The sequence below is a fragment of the Saccopteryx bilineata genome, chromosome 4, assembly GCF_036850765.1.
Source record: "Saccopteryx bilineata isolate mSacBil1 chromosome 4, mSacBil1_pri_phased_curated, whole genome shotgun sequence".
NCBI lineage: Eukaryota > Metazoa > Chordata > Mammalia > Chiroptera > Emballonuridae > Saccopteryx > Saccopteryx bilineata.
In genome coordinates this window covers 165,597,392-165,611,328 of record NC_089493.1, presented here as the reverse complement: position 1 = coordinate 165,611,328, position 13,937 = coordinate 165,597,392, and the positions used below count along the sequence as shown (strand labels likewise).

Below are 13,937 nucleotides of genomic sequence, written 5' to 3'. Positions count from 1 at the left end.
CCTTCCTCTCTGTCTCTCTCTTCCCCTCCCGCAGCCAAGGCTCCACTGGAGCAAAGTTTGCCTGGGCGCTGAGGATGGCTCTGTGGCCTCTGCCTCAGGTGCTGGGATGGCTCTGACTGCGGCAGAGCAATGCCCCAAGATGGGCAGAGCATCGCCCCATGGCGGGCATGCTGGGTGGATCCCGGTTGGGCGCACGCGGGAGTCTGTCTGACTGCCTCCCCTTTTCCAGCTTCGGAAAGATACAAAAAAAAAAATAAATATATATATATATATATATTCTTGCAAAAGTGGAGGGATGAACCTTGATCTTCATCCTTATTAACAAAAAAATAATTCACACTATATCACTGACTATATAAAAGCTAAAACAATCAAGCTTTTAGAAGTATGTAATATCCTCATGACATTGACAGTATTATGACCCAGCAACTTGACTCTTAAAGACATATACTGGGGTGAAATGAGTGCATAAGTCCACCAAAGACATAAATAACAACATTCAAAGCAGCTTTGTTTATAATAGGCCCAACCTAAAAACTATCTAAATGTTCACCAAGAGCTGAACCAATAGATTATAGTGTAGTTATATAATAAAAAATTGTTCATCAATAAAAAAAAAAAGATAGAATACTACATACAACAATGTGGATGAATCCTACAGACAAAGATGAGCAAAAGAAGCCAGACTCTACAGACTTTACACTGTATAATTCCACTTACACAAGGTTCAAGAACAGCCAAAATGAGTCTATGAATACTGACTGTAAGAGGCACAAGGAGAGCCTTCTGGGATAATAGAAATATTCTCATCTTGGGCTGAGTCATGTTTATATGAGTGCTATAAACACACTGAGTTGTATATTAAGAATTTTCACACTTTAAGCTGTACAGTAACAGCAGACAGACAAAATTTGGCTAGAAGAGAAAAATTGGCTGGAATTAAAAGCAATTGTTATTTATTTATATTCTTCTGTATTTCTGGAAGTTTGACTAAGGCAACCTATATAGTCAGAAAAAAATTAAGTCTTCTTAGTGTTTTCTACACTGTTCACTTTTTTTTAAAATGTTTACAATGCCTTTGTAGATCTTCTATCCACTTCCAGTACCCCAATTTCCCTTCCTATTACTAATCTTCCCCTTTCTGGGAACCTATTTTACATCTACTTTTCACTGCTTCTTACAGTTTTAAAATGGTGATTCTTTTTTTCACAAGAGACTTCAGCTCCCTAAGTTCTATAAATGTTTTCTTCTGCTTCAAACCGAGAGGTCACTTAGCTAAGTATTAGATGTGGGATAAAAAGCAAAATTCTCTTGATCACATGCAGACTTTCCCACCTTGTAATGATCTATGGTCAAAGCCAGAAGTCACGCTTATTCTTCCATCCTTACACATCCTTCTTGGGAATTTATAAATTGTCTTTAAAGTTTAAAAACATGAGAGCAGATCTTATTCTAAAGACCTCTTCTGTGTCTTTTTTTTTTTTTCCTCTGAAGCTGGAAACGGGGAGAGACAGTCAGACAGACTCCCGCCTGAGCCCGACCGGGATCCACCCGGCACGCCCACCAGGGGCGATGCCCTGCCCACCAGGGGGCGATGCTCTGCCCCTCCAGGGCGTCACTCTGCCACGACCAGAGCCACTCTAGCGCCTGGGGCAGAGGCCAAGGAGCCATCCCCAGCGCCTGGGCCATCTTTGCTCCAATGGAGCCTTGGCTGCGGGAGGGGAAGAAGAGAGAGACAGAGAGGAAGGAGGGGGGGCATGGAGAGGCAAATGGGCGCTTCTCCTATGTGCCCTGGCTGGGAATCGAACCCGGGTCCCCCGCACACCAGGCCGATGCTCTACCGCTGAGCCAACTGGCCAGGGGCCTCTTATGTGTCTTTTTAAAACTCCCTGATTAGCTGGTCTTTTAATAGGATCTTTATAAATAGGTTATTTTATATTCTAGGTCCCTCAATTTTTCTTAACTCTGACACCCATAATTTTGGGTATGGTTTGTTAGCCTAAAAAAAGCTTTAGAATTACTGGTTTTGTGCTATTCTATCATCTCATGTTCACAGTGTTTGTAAACCTGTGGACCCAGCACTAGTGGTTCCAGGCACTACCGAGATCACTCTAAGCGAGAGACAATTTCTGCTCAGGTTAGTGAGAAAGACATTAACATCAGCAATTATGAAACCAAGCTAAGAGAGAGGAAACACTTGGTGCCGTGAGCTCCAAGTAGAGACTACAGATCAGGGAAGTCAGAGAATGCTTCTGAGAGGAAGTGATGAACACCTGAGGGTTAAGCAGACTCACACTGGTCAGAGGTAACAATTTCTGAGAAAAGGCTGAATGTATTTGAGGAACTGAACAAGTTCATTATGGCTGAAGCAGATGGTATGGGATGAGGCCAAAGGCTCAGCTCACAAACAGTCTTGCTAAGAATAGGATCATTTCAGGACTATTGCAGCTTCCTTTCCATAGTTATTCTTTATCTCTTTTTAAAAGATTTCATGTAACTTATGTTTACTTTTCAGATACTACTGGCAAACCTAATACTGTTTATTCATCAATATAAATACCTACTACATGACAGGCCAAGCACTGGGGATATGAGAGAAAAAACTCTATTTAGCTGGCTTGCTCTTCTTTTTCAGTACTGCTAATAAAAATAAAATTATCTTTTCTATTTGGTACTGTATCTGGAGGAAAATGCACAAAGGAGCAATTTTTTTTTTTTAGTGCCTGAGGCTGACGCACCCAGGCTGATGCTCAAACCAATCAAGTCACTGGCTGCGAGGGGGGAAGAGGGAGAAATGGGGGTGAGAAAGGGTGGGGGGAAGAAGTAGGGGGGAGGAATGGGGAAGAAGAATGGGAGGAATAGGGAGAGAAGCAGATGGTCACTTCTCCTGTGTGCCCTGACTGGGAATCAAATCCAGGACATCCATACACCGGGTCAACACTCTATCCACTGAGCAAAGCAGCCAGGGCCTATTCTTGTACTATTATCAATTCTTTTCCAGATGAACAACAGTAAACTTCTTTTGCTACATCCTGTATGGATATTGCCAATCAATCTCGCTTCCCTCCAACATTAAACTTGGTAATGTACTTTTTAGCATTATTCTGGCCTTGAAGACTTTGAGGGAACACAGAGGATAACAAATCATCTGCTAAAATCTTTTTTTCATAAACTTTTCTATATAGAACTTCTGGCAGGATCCAGAACCTTCTGCTCTATGAGATATAAGATCTATAACATTTACTAAACAGCCCTAAAAAAATAATGGCCTACTCCTGAGCTGCCCAGGCACTAGACCCCATTTTCCCCTAATGTTTGGAAGAAACAGCCTTCTTTTTATTGAGTCCATCTTTTTTTCCTTACAAATTCTTTAACAAAGACATATTTTTAAGTGAAACTTCAAATAAATGAATAAAAACACCATATTTTTTTAAACCAGCAATTTTACCTTTAGGAATTTATATATTACTGATACAATGGAAAATAAAAATTATATACACATAATTTTATACCACATGATTACTGTTGTATTTGTTTATAATAGCATATAGTATATATATAAAACATACATATACACATACATATTTATATGCTATATAAAATCCCAAAGGTCCATCAATATGGAAATGATTAAATAAACCATGAAATTTCTAAACCATGAAACTGCTATTATGTGACCCTGAAGAAGAATGAGGTAGAATCACATGTGCCGGTATGGAAAAGTGCCAACACAGTTAAAAAAAAAGCAAACTGCAACACAGAGCATTCTACTATCCATTTGGGTTTAAAAGTAAAGTTCCGTTTCTAGACCTGAATAGATTACAGTTATATTGATGAATATAATTATTCATTAAACTGCACTTTTGTTATATATTTTTTCTTTACATAGTTAACAATGAACGTTAAAACCCCTGCTAATGCCTGACCAGACTGTGGCGCAGTGGATAGAGTGTCGGACTGGAGATGTGGAAGACCCCGAGGTCGCCAGCTTGAGCGCAGGCTCATCTGGTTTGAGCAAAAGCTCACCAGCTTGGACCCAAGATCGCTGGCTCGAGCAAGGGGTTACTCGGTCTGCTGAAGGCCCGCGGTCAAGGCACATATGAGAAAGCAATCAATAAACAACTAAGATGTTGCAACAAAAAACTGATGATTGATGCTTCTCATCTCTCTCCGTTCCCGTCTGTCTGTCTCTATCCCTCTCTCTGACTCTCTCTCTGTCTCTGTAAAAAAAAACAAAACACAAACAAACAAACAAAAAACCCTGCTAATCATTTTTAAGTAAAGTCTGCCACATAGCTTTTAGGAGAAAAAATCCATTTCTGAACTCATTGAGCAGGAAAGCCATGCTTCGCGATGCTTCCAATAACCACCCAGCTACCACAGTTTGCTCTAGTCACTCTGCCTTGGAAAACCCAGCTACAGGGCAGGATCCACAGTTACAAACAGTCCCATGAGTTCCAGGCCCACCTAACCAAGAGCCCCTTTCCCAGCCTTCGTTAGCAATGTACGGTTCTCTACAGAAGCCAGAGGACTCTGGATGCAGGACTCGTTGACGTTGGACCTCAGTCCCTTGTCTGACAGTTTACACTGCCAGCAAATCGTGCCCATGGCCCCCTTCCCACACTGCTGGGGCCCCCAGGAAGGGAGAGGCACCTCAATCTCATCTACTGACTCAGGTCAGGGGCTCTCATCAGTACCCCATCAATGCTACCTGAAAGCGGAAGGGAAGTGAAGGTTGCTCCTCCTCAGAAAAAAAAAGGCTGGGGACCTCTGAATTACATCTAGTCACTGGGACATACAGGATAGCGCTGTAACTCTGGAACTTCTAATAGCCAGCCCTCTAAGTGACAATGGAGAGAAAATGAGGCCCAGCAAGAGGGCAGATAGAAAGAGAAAGCAGCAGTGAACAGAAGAGAAAGGAGAGGGAAGAAAGCTGTTAACACAAGTGAGCTGGGGAAATAAAAGGTAGGTTAGGCATAGAGAGAAAAGGGATGGCTCTGCCCCCTGCCACATTGGGGGGATACACTACAAAGGGGAATGGTCCATCCTTCCCAACAAGCCTGACAAGGCCACTTCCCGGGCCAGGTCCCCCCCACCCCCAGCACAGCCCCTGAAAGACAGTCTTTGCCTGACTCCTCTCCACCCCCAGCATTAGATTACGCTTTGTGGGAAAGTTGAAATCTTGATGGCTTAGAAAGAGGCCCCTACAGCTTAATGTGCTGGCAATTGAACTTCTGGTTCCTGAGGGACTCCAAACCAGCCCTGGCTTTGCTCCCCCATTAAGCACGCCCCTCCTGACCCCTGGAGGAAGCTGCAGCTTAGCCAGCGCTGCAGGGTGGCTCTTAATGGACGAGTAAATTTCACTTCACACCAGCAAGTACCACTCACGCTGACCATGTGCAGCACTCCTAGACCATGGACAACCCCAGGACAGCCACTCTCTCCTGCTTTTCTTCTCTTCATTTTCATAGGATTTTTAAAGGAACAGACATTATGGACCACAAAGGTTAGAAAACACAAATGCTAGGATATCTTCAAATTTCTGTCATTAATAATATCCATAAAGAGCTATGTATGTGGAAGACAAGGGGCTCAAAGTATGGGGTATTGATGAGTTAAACAAAAATTTGCATCCACCCTGAACTAAAACCTGTTTTCCAAGAGCATACTTGCACAGAAAGAACAATATGCCAATGAAGTCACACCCCCAGTGAAGGGCCTAGAATGTGGTATAGCATACAGTCACACCACCGCTTCCGCCTCCTTTTGGCAAATTTCATATAAAAACACCAGTGGTTTTACACTGACTGCATTAATTTTTTTTTAACTCCTATATTCTTCACTCTGCTGTCTTCCTGGTGTTATAGAGGCACATGAAATTTCAGAACATAGGACTTAAGGGGCCTGCCCTGAAGGCCTGCCTACCCCAAACCATCCCTACCACCTGCCTCCTGACCTCTGAAAAAATTCACTTAGTCATATCTTTGGCTGCAGGCAGTACCTATCCTCCCCAAATGATCCTGCCCAAGGTCCAGACACTGAAAGCTGACTGGTAAATACTGCAGGCAGCATTAGAAATTTCATGTGGCAGAAGTCTAGCACCACTTCTGGGAATTCTTCTCCCCCCAAATCTCTGCAGTTCAGTTGTTCTCCATCCCTACTTTTCTTTGAACACTGATCATGTGGTCAGATCATGTCAGGTAACAATATACAGTTTGGAACAATTCTCTAGGGACTAACATTTCTTTAGCATAAATCAGAGAACTAACCTGTTAATAAGGCATTACTTTCCAATGCATAAATGCAGGTAAACCAAGCCCTCTTCCCACTATGACTACAAACTCTCCTTTAAACCATTTAATTAGAAGGCTTCAGAAAAATATATATCATCCGTTGGTTTTGGCAAAGTCATACCACAGGCTTGCTGACCACAGAGACTACTGAAACCATTTACTTCCCTTGCTTGAGGCCTAACTAGTACAAATATTCCACGTCTCCTAAAAAGTACTAAAAAGAAATAATTCCAAGCTCACAGCTCACGTCCTTTTTAAGTGCCCTTTGGATATAGTGCCCAAAATGGTATAAACTTTTTTGGCTGGAGGGTCAGCTTACATCCACCAATCCTCTTCTACACATGCTGATATTTTTTTAATTGCTGACTCCCATTTTATAGCCAAGCCAATTAGTAGCTTTGGCCAAGCGTGGGGAGCTTGAAGGCCTGGGACACAGCCCTCAGCTCAGTGCAAGAAAAACAGGAAGCCTCTTCTTCGCCTTTAAGAATTTTGCCCAACAGGCCCTGGCCGGTTGGCTCAGCGGTAGAGCGTCGGCCTGGCGTGCGGGGGACCCGGGTTCGATTCCCGGCCAGGGCACACAGGAGAAGCGCCCATTTGCTTCTCCACCCCCCCCCCCCCTTTCTCTCTGTCTCTCTCTTCCCCTCCCGCAGCCAAGGCTCCATTGGAGCAAAGATGGCCCGGGCGCTGGGGATGGCTCCTTGGCCTCTGCCCCAGGCGCTAGAGTGGCTCTGGTAGAGGCAGAGCGACGTCCTGGAGGGGCAGAGCATTGCCCCCTGGTGGGCAGAGCGTCACCCCCTGGTGGGCGTGCCGGGTGGATCCCGGTCGGGCGCAGGCGGGAGTCTGTCTGACTGTCTCTCCCCGTTTCCAGCTTCAGAAAAATACAAAAAAAAAAAAAGAATTTTGCCCAACATATGTCTAAAGTCTAAGATATGGATGTAACAATTCTGTACAGTCTCTGGGAACATCAGCAAATACTTGAATCTCTATATGACTAAGTAGTAGGACCAGTGGACTGACATAGGACAGGGTAATTTTTAAAAATGACTATTTCACTCATTCAATTTAGTGAGTTTTATTACTCACTTCTGTCTCTGATGAGCTTAGTAACAAAATCCTTTAGGATTGAAAGGGTGCTGGGTCTAAAGCACCCCTATAAGGTTACTGATTTACTCCAGGCACTCTAAAAGGCTAGAGGAAAGAGTAGGGAAAAATCTGAACTGATTTACATGTGAAATGCAAACATGCACTTATCACCAGGCCTGCAGATCTTGATTACAGGCCTATCAGTAACCAAGCCCAAATACTCCAGGAAAAAAACAACAAAAAAGCCTTAGGGTTTAAAAGAGGCTTTTATAAAACTGTAGAATATCCACATCTCTTTATTTCACTGCATCTCAAAATTTAACATTCATCCAAGAATTAAAATATTTGCTTTGGATGAGCTCAAACTTCATATAAGCCTTTCGTTACTCCTCCTTAGTACCTTTGTGAAGGGAGTACTAACCATTCTCTCATTTCAAGGTTGAAGAATATTTCAGTGCCAAGAAAGAAGGGCCTTGCCCAAGGCTTTGGGTGACAAAGGTGAATGTTCTATGGAAGGTCTCTGGCTCTTACCTTAGTTCTGCCTCTCACCTGGGCCCAGCTACCCTTTCAGGGAGGGCATTGCAGTTTCTCAGCACAACACCCAGCCCCAGTGAGTCTCCTTTAGGGAAAGCACTAACATTTTCCCCCCTGACAATGAAGTCTTAAATGCTCTATGATTGGGAAAACTTGTGGAGGCAGCAGGAGTGCATGAAAGTGGAAAATTCCCCAAAACTCTAGGCCTACCTAACCACCCTGACAGCACCCAGTTATAGGGTTTGGGGGACAGGGGGTGGACTGTTTCTTTCCAAAGGAAGCATGATTAGTTGGCCGGTTCAAATATTTCCAAAGAGATTGGGAGAATGGTTAACAATTTTTTTAAAAAATGTGTCTAAGAAATCTAATTTCCAGTGATTTTTAACATTATGAGGCTCCTTCAAAGCCCCTTAAAAATCACTATCATAACCAGGAGGAATGGGGTTGGAGACTCATCGGATAAGTAGTAATGTGTGGCAAACACATTGTTCAGGTTACCTACCTTAAGAGTTTTTGTTTTTGTTTTTTTGCAGAAAATGACTTCACTGACCTGACTGGAAGCTCCCTGGAAGTTAGCTCTCCCCAGATGCCACCACTCTTGGTTTGCCTCTCTTGAGTGTTAGGCATGTTTCTACGTTTACACACCAACCAGCTACAGCCACCTTCCCAAATTCTCAGCAATTCCCTAAACTGCCTTGTATGAGATCCCTGGGGGTTCAATTCTGTTTTCAGGAGTCAAACAAATACAAAACAAATTGATGGAAAAGATTCATCCATTTCACCTCCTCCCAGAAAACGAAAGTTCCTAAGGTTCATTACCAAAGGGACATCAGTGCTTTATAAATTTATTTATTTATTTATTTTTGAGTCACAGAATCAGTAAATTCCAGAGCTGGGAAAAACCATAAATCACCAAATCATTCCTTTCCAGTAATAAAAATATTTTCTTCCTGTTTCTCAGGAAGTTAAGGCAAAATGGCCAATTACCACATAAGAAGTCTGAAAGCAGTCCAACACTGGGAAGCCCACAGGCTGTGGGGAACAGGTAGAAAAGGGGAACGCTTTGTTCTACAGTTAACAAAGAGCAAGGCCTTCTTGCAGCTTCCCCAATGCCGAGATTCACATTTTGGGCACTGATTATCTTTTAATAACTTCCCCCACTAAATCTCCTACCTGTCATTTAGAGTTTGGGTTTCATCCTGGGGACAAGAGGTATTTATAAACAGTTTGAAACCTCTGAACAAGTGCTGTGGACAATCCAACCACCATGAATATATAGGGTGGGGCAAAAGTAGATTTACAGTTTGTACAGAAAAAATACAATAATAAATTAAACAAGAACAAACTGTTGTGTGTACTCACAACTGTAAACCTACTTTTGCCCAACCCTGCAGAAGGGCACAAAGCTCTCAGGTAGTCATTAAATCTAGCCAAATGAGATAAAATGAAGTTGGTGGTTCCTTTCTCTCATAATTAAGAATTTTTGTTTTAATCTGCTAACAATGGGCTGCGTGTACGCACCTGGCTGCCTGCGCCCCCATCCTTGTCCGTTATAACTATTTCATAAACCGGGTTCGCAGAATCCCATCACACCAGAGTCCCAGATGTTGTCACCTCTTTCCCAGGTTGTCACAACAGCCTCCTCAGTGTCTCCCCATCCCAGTGAGCCTCCTACACCAATCCTGCCGACGCTCCATTGACTCCGGCAGCACACAAACCCTCCCCTGGGCACTCCAGAGTTTTCCTAACCCGTCCTAACCTAATTCTCCAAGACTCCCCACCCCCCGACACACACACACACACACACACACACACACACACACACACACACACACCCTAGTATTCAGTCCAGTCACAGAATCGTCTTTCCTCCAAGGCAAGGACTACGGTCTCCTCCGGAGGTCTCCTTTCTCTCTCCCTCTGCTCTTCCAGTCCCCGGCGGTGGCCGGGAGAACAGTCGCCACTCCTCAGGACTCCGCTCAGATTTCACCTCCCCCAACAGGTCTCAGATCACAGTCCACCGCTCTCAACCGTCAGGATCTCTCCCCACCGCAGCCCCTGTCTGAACACCCCCGGCCCTGCGCCCACCCGCGGGCTGGGGCGCGGCCTCCCGCCCCCCGCAGGCCCGGCTCAGAGCACCTAGTAGGTCCCGGGCAGCGCCCAGAAATCGCAGCCCAAGGCAAAGAGATGCAGAAGCCTCCCGCAGACGTCCCCGGAGACGGGGTGTGGCGAGTCTCGCTCGGAGTTCGCCGACTCCTCGAGCTGCAAGACCACTGTAACGCCGAGCGCCTTAGTCTCCGGCACGGAGGCCGGGCGCCGGAACACCGCCACCCCATCCCCGCCAGCCCCCGCCAGCCCCCGCCAGCCTCCGCCAGCGCGGCGACCCGGCGCCGGGGGAACAGCCGGCGGAGTGAGGGTGTGTACAGGGGGAGACACCCGGGTGGGCATCGGAAGGCTCTCTGGGATCCTCACCCCTCTCCGGGGGCTGCGCAAACCCCCACCCAGGCGGGCCCATCCCACGCCGCTCCCCGCCACTCCTGGAGCTCACTCTGGGGAGCTCCGGGACGCACACAACCGGTAAGGGCCCTGCCCGCGCCTCACCCCCTCCCTGGTCCCAGCTTGGCCGGGTCCGGGAACGCCGAGCCTCACCTCTCCACTAACAAGCTGGGTACCCGTCGGGTCGGGAGCGGACGGGACTGAGCGAGACCGCACAGGCGGCACCGCACCTGCCTCCGAGTGAGTGAGGAGCCGCGGCACGCCTGACGTCACAGCAGCCCCAAAAGCCGCAAACTGCGAGTCACCTGATCACCCTGGCAACGCTCGCGGGGCGGGGCGAGGAGGGGGTGGTGTCACAGCACGGCCCCGCCCCAGTCTGGAGCCAGCGGGTGCGGAGGAGAATGCTATCCAGCCGCCTGCACTGCGGGGACTAGAGATCGGGCTCTGGCCTCTCTGCTCAGGCCTGTACACTGGGCTGGATGCCTGAGATGACAACAGGCTCTCGCCTCGCGTTGGATCAGTTCTCTGAGACTCCAAACGATACCCCTCTCTGCTAGAGCAAGTACCTGGAAGGCAGGGTCTCTGTCCCCTTGGTACCCGGTCCAGTGAATGGCACATAGGGTTTAGTTATAGGCTGCTCCTCCTCATATCTAGACCCAACTAGGCTCGGAGTTGTAGTTGGGAGGACTGGGGCTGAGGCTGACACCTGGATTGCTCTCTGGCAACTTTATCCCCCTAAACCTCACAGCAAATAGTGCGGCCTTTCACAGAGAATGTATTTAGACTTCATTCATTTAGGAGAGGGGAGGAAGGACACGGGAAGACAGGGGCTGAAGCCCAGGCCTGTCCTGAAGGCCTCCTTCTCCTGTTCCAACAGAAAGAGAAATCACTGAAACAGTCCCAGAGCAAATCCTAGAACATGCCTGCAAATCCTCGTTGAAAAAATTTTTGTTTTTCATTTTAGAAATTGATTTTCCCTTCAAATTCCCTCGCTTGATATAATCGTATGCCTACACCTCTACACAAGTTTGCAAAGATACCTGCGTCACCATGTTCCTTGCAGCATTATTTACAATAGCCGCAATATGGAAACAATCTACATGTCCATCCATAGACAAATTGATAAGGAAGAGGTAAATATACACAATGGAATATTTACTCTGTGACTTTCGAGTCTCTGGACATAGACCATCAGCTTCAAAATAAAAATTTAACACCTGATAGAGGTCCCAGTTTGAGAGTCACTGCTTCTCTCTCATCTCTTCTCTTTTTCCTGAGTTTCATCTATATTTTACTCATCTATACCCTGCATCACTGTGGAGGCTTCATGCTGTCAGATTATGGGATTTTAGACCAAAATGTTATCTATAATCAACATCTAGTGAGAGCCATTTGGTGCCTGGCATTGGGCCATGCCAGGATGATTGACACATGGTACTTGAAGATCACGAGTTTATGAGTAGCATGTCTAATATCCAAGTACCACCTGTCCTGTTTATTATTTACTTAACTTTCTTTTTTTACTTTTACACAGTTATTTAAAAAATAAACTAGTGTATAAAAGAAGGAGGAGGGAAGACAGTGTTAAAGGTAGAGAAGAATGATGGCTTTAACCAGAAATAATTGTACTAAAAAAGGATAAGAGATTGCAAATATGATGCCTGACCTGTGGTGGTACAGTGGATAAAGTGTTGACCTAGAACACTGAGGTCTCTGGTTTGAAACTCTAGGCTTGCCTGGTCAAGGCACAAAAGGGAGTTGATACCCCCTTCTCTCTCTCTTTCTTTCTTTCTTTTTTTTTTTTTTTTTTTTTTTTTTGTATTTTTCCAAAGCTGGAAAGGGGAGAGACAGTCAGACAGACTCCCGCATGCGCCCGACCGGGATCCACCCGGCACGCCCACCAGGGGCGAAGCTCTGCCCACCAGGGGGCGATGCTCTGCCCCTCCGGGGTGTTGCTCTGCCACGACCAGAGCCACTCTAGCGCCTGGGGCAGAGGCCAAGGAACCATCCCCAGCACCCAGGCTATCTTTGCTCCAATGGAGCCTCGCTGCGGGAGGGGAAGAGAGAGACAGAGAGGAAGGAGAGGGGGAGGGGTAGAGAAACAGATGGGCGCTTCTCCTGTGTGCCCTGGCCGGGAATCGAACCCGGGATCCCTTGCACGCCAGGCCGACGCTCTACCACTGAGCCAACCGGCCAGGGCTCTCTTTCTTCCTTTCTCTCTCTCTCTCTCCTCTCTAAAAATGAATAAATCTTTTTTAAAATCTTAAAGAAATTAAATATGAGGCCAGGGCCCAAGTGGCAGAGATCAGTGCTAGTCAGGAAGATGGTGGGAGCAGGGTATGGGCAGCCAGATCTGGGGTGGTGGGCAGATCTGAGGAAGAGAACTATAACTGGAGGTCAGGGAGGAATGGGGGGGGGGAGAGTTGGGTCAGAATGGAGGTGAAAGTGCTTGAGCAGAGAGAAGGGAGAGAGGGATGGAGAGAAAGGAGGAGAAGCAGCCCAGGATTTGGGGAAGAGTTGCTGAAAAGATGGGTGAGGTATAGAGATACCTAACACAGCATGTGCTGACAGCAATAAGAGAAGGGAGGCTGGGAGGTTACAGAAGTGAGGACTGTGGGGAAGGAGGAACAGGTGGGCAGAGTCTGGGGTAGGCTGACATTTTTGTCTCCTCCAGACCAAAAAGCAGGCAGTGACCTTCAGAGGCTGGAGGAGAGTACAGCACTGTCTGGTAGCTTCTGAGTAGGGAGGTTGCTCACACACTCCCCAAAACCATCTTTGGACCATGGGAAGGGACAAGAGTCACCTTCTGAGAAGAGATAGTACAGCGAGAAGAGCAGAGATAGTACATCCATTACTGCATTCTGACACTAGGGCTTTGGGGCTGGGAAGTTTTCCAGGCCCTTGGGGAAAGCACATGCCTCTGAGGCTCTAATCGGGGCAGGGCAAGGTGAGGATGGGGGAAGAAAGCAGGGATAACTATCTTGGAAGGGAGGGAAGCTTCTCCCAGCAGCTTGGTACGGCAGGCAGCCGGCAGCTGGGCCATATGGGAGCTGGCAGTGCTGCGGGAGAAGAGATGGTAGGACATGTTTTCAATGAGGTCTCTGGCTAATTCCCTTTTACTAAGTTGGTTGGTCATGAGAGAGGATAACCATCAAAGAAAAAATAGAATATCCTCCCCCCTCCACTGTGAGGAGGGAGTGTTACATGAGTACGCAGTTGTTGCTGGCTGCATCCAAGAACCAGAGACGTGGCCAAGGACTGCATTCCACGTGGCTCTTTTCTCGGATTAGACCTTAAGTCCCAGGACTAAGCAGTGGCCAGATGCAGAAATTGCCAGAGCTTTACCAAGTTCCTTTACAACAGCAGTGACTTTCCATTCCTGGAAATAGAGAAAAATGTCTGTGCAGAAAGAAGGCCCTGACAAAGCATATTTTCTGTGAAAGTCCATTAGCTACAGAACTATAATGAATTTTCAACACTTGTGAACTCAGGAGAACCATCCAGTTGTGGAGGCAGCATGACACAGTGGTT

At 46.5% G+C, this 13,937-nt stretch overlaps 1 long non-coding RNA gene across 1 annotated transcript in view; it reads right to left on the bottom strand.

The window, feature by feature from the left end:
- Nucleotides 1-9,872, bottom strand: part of LOC136333480 (uncharacterized) — a 58,708-nt gene extending 48,836 nt beyond the window's left edge. Inside the window, exon 1 of the long non-coding RNA XR_010731044.1 lies at nucleotides 9,744-9,872. This is a non-coding gene — a long non-coding RNA (uncharacterized lncRNA). The remainder of the gene's footprint in view (nucleotides 1-9,743) is intronic.
- Between the last annotated feature and the right edge of the window lie 4,065 nt (nucleotides 9,873-13,937).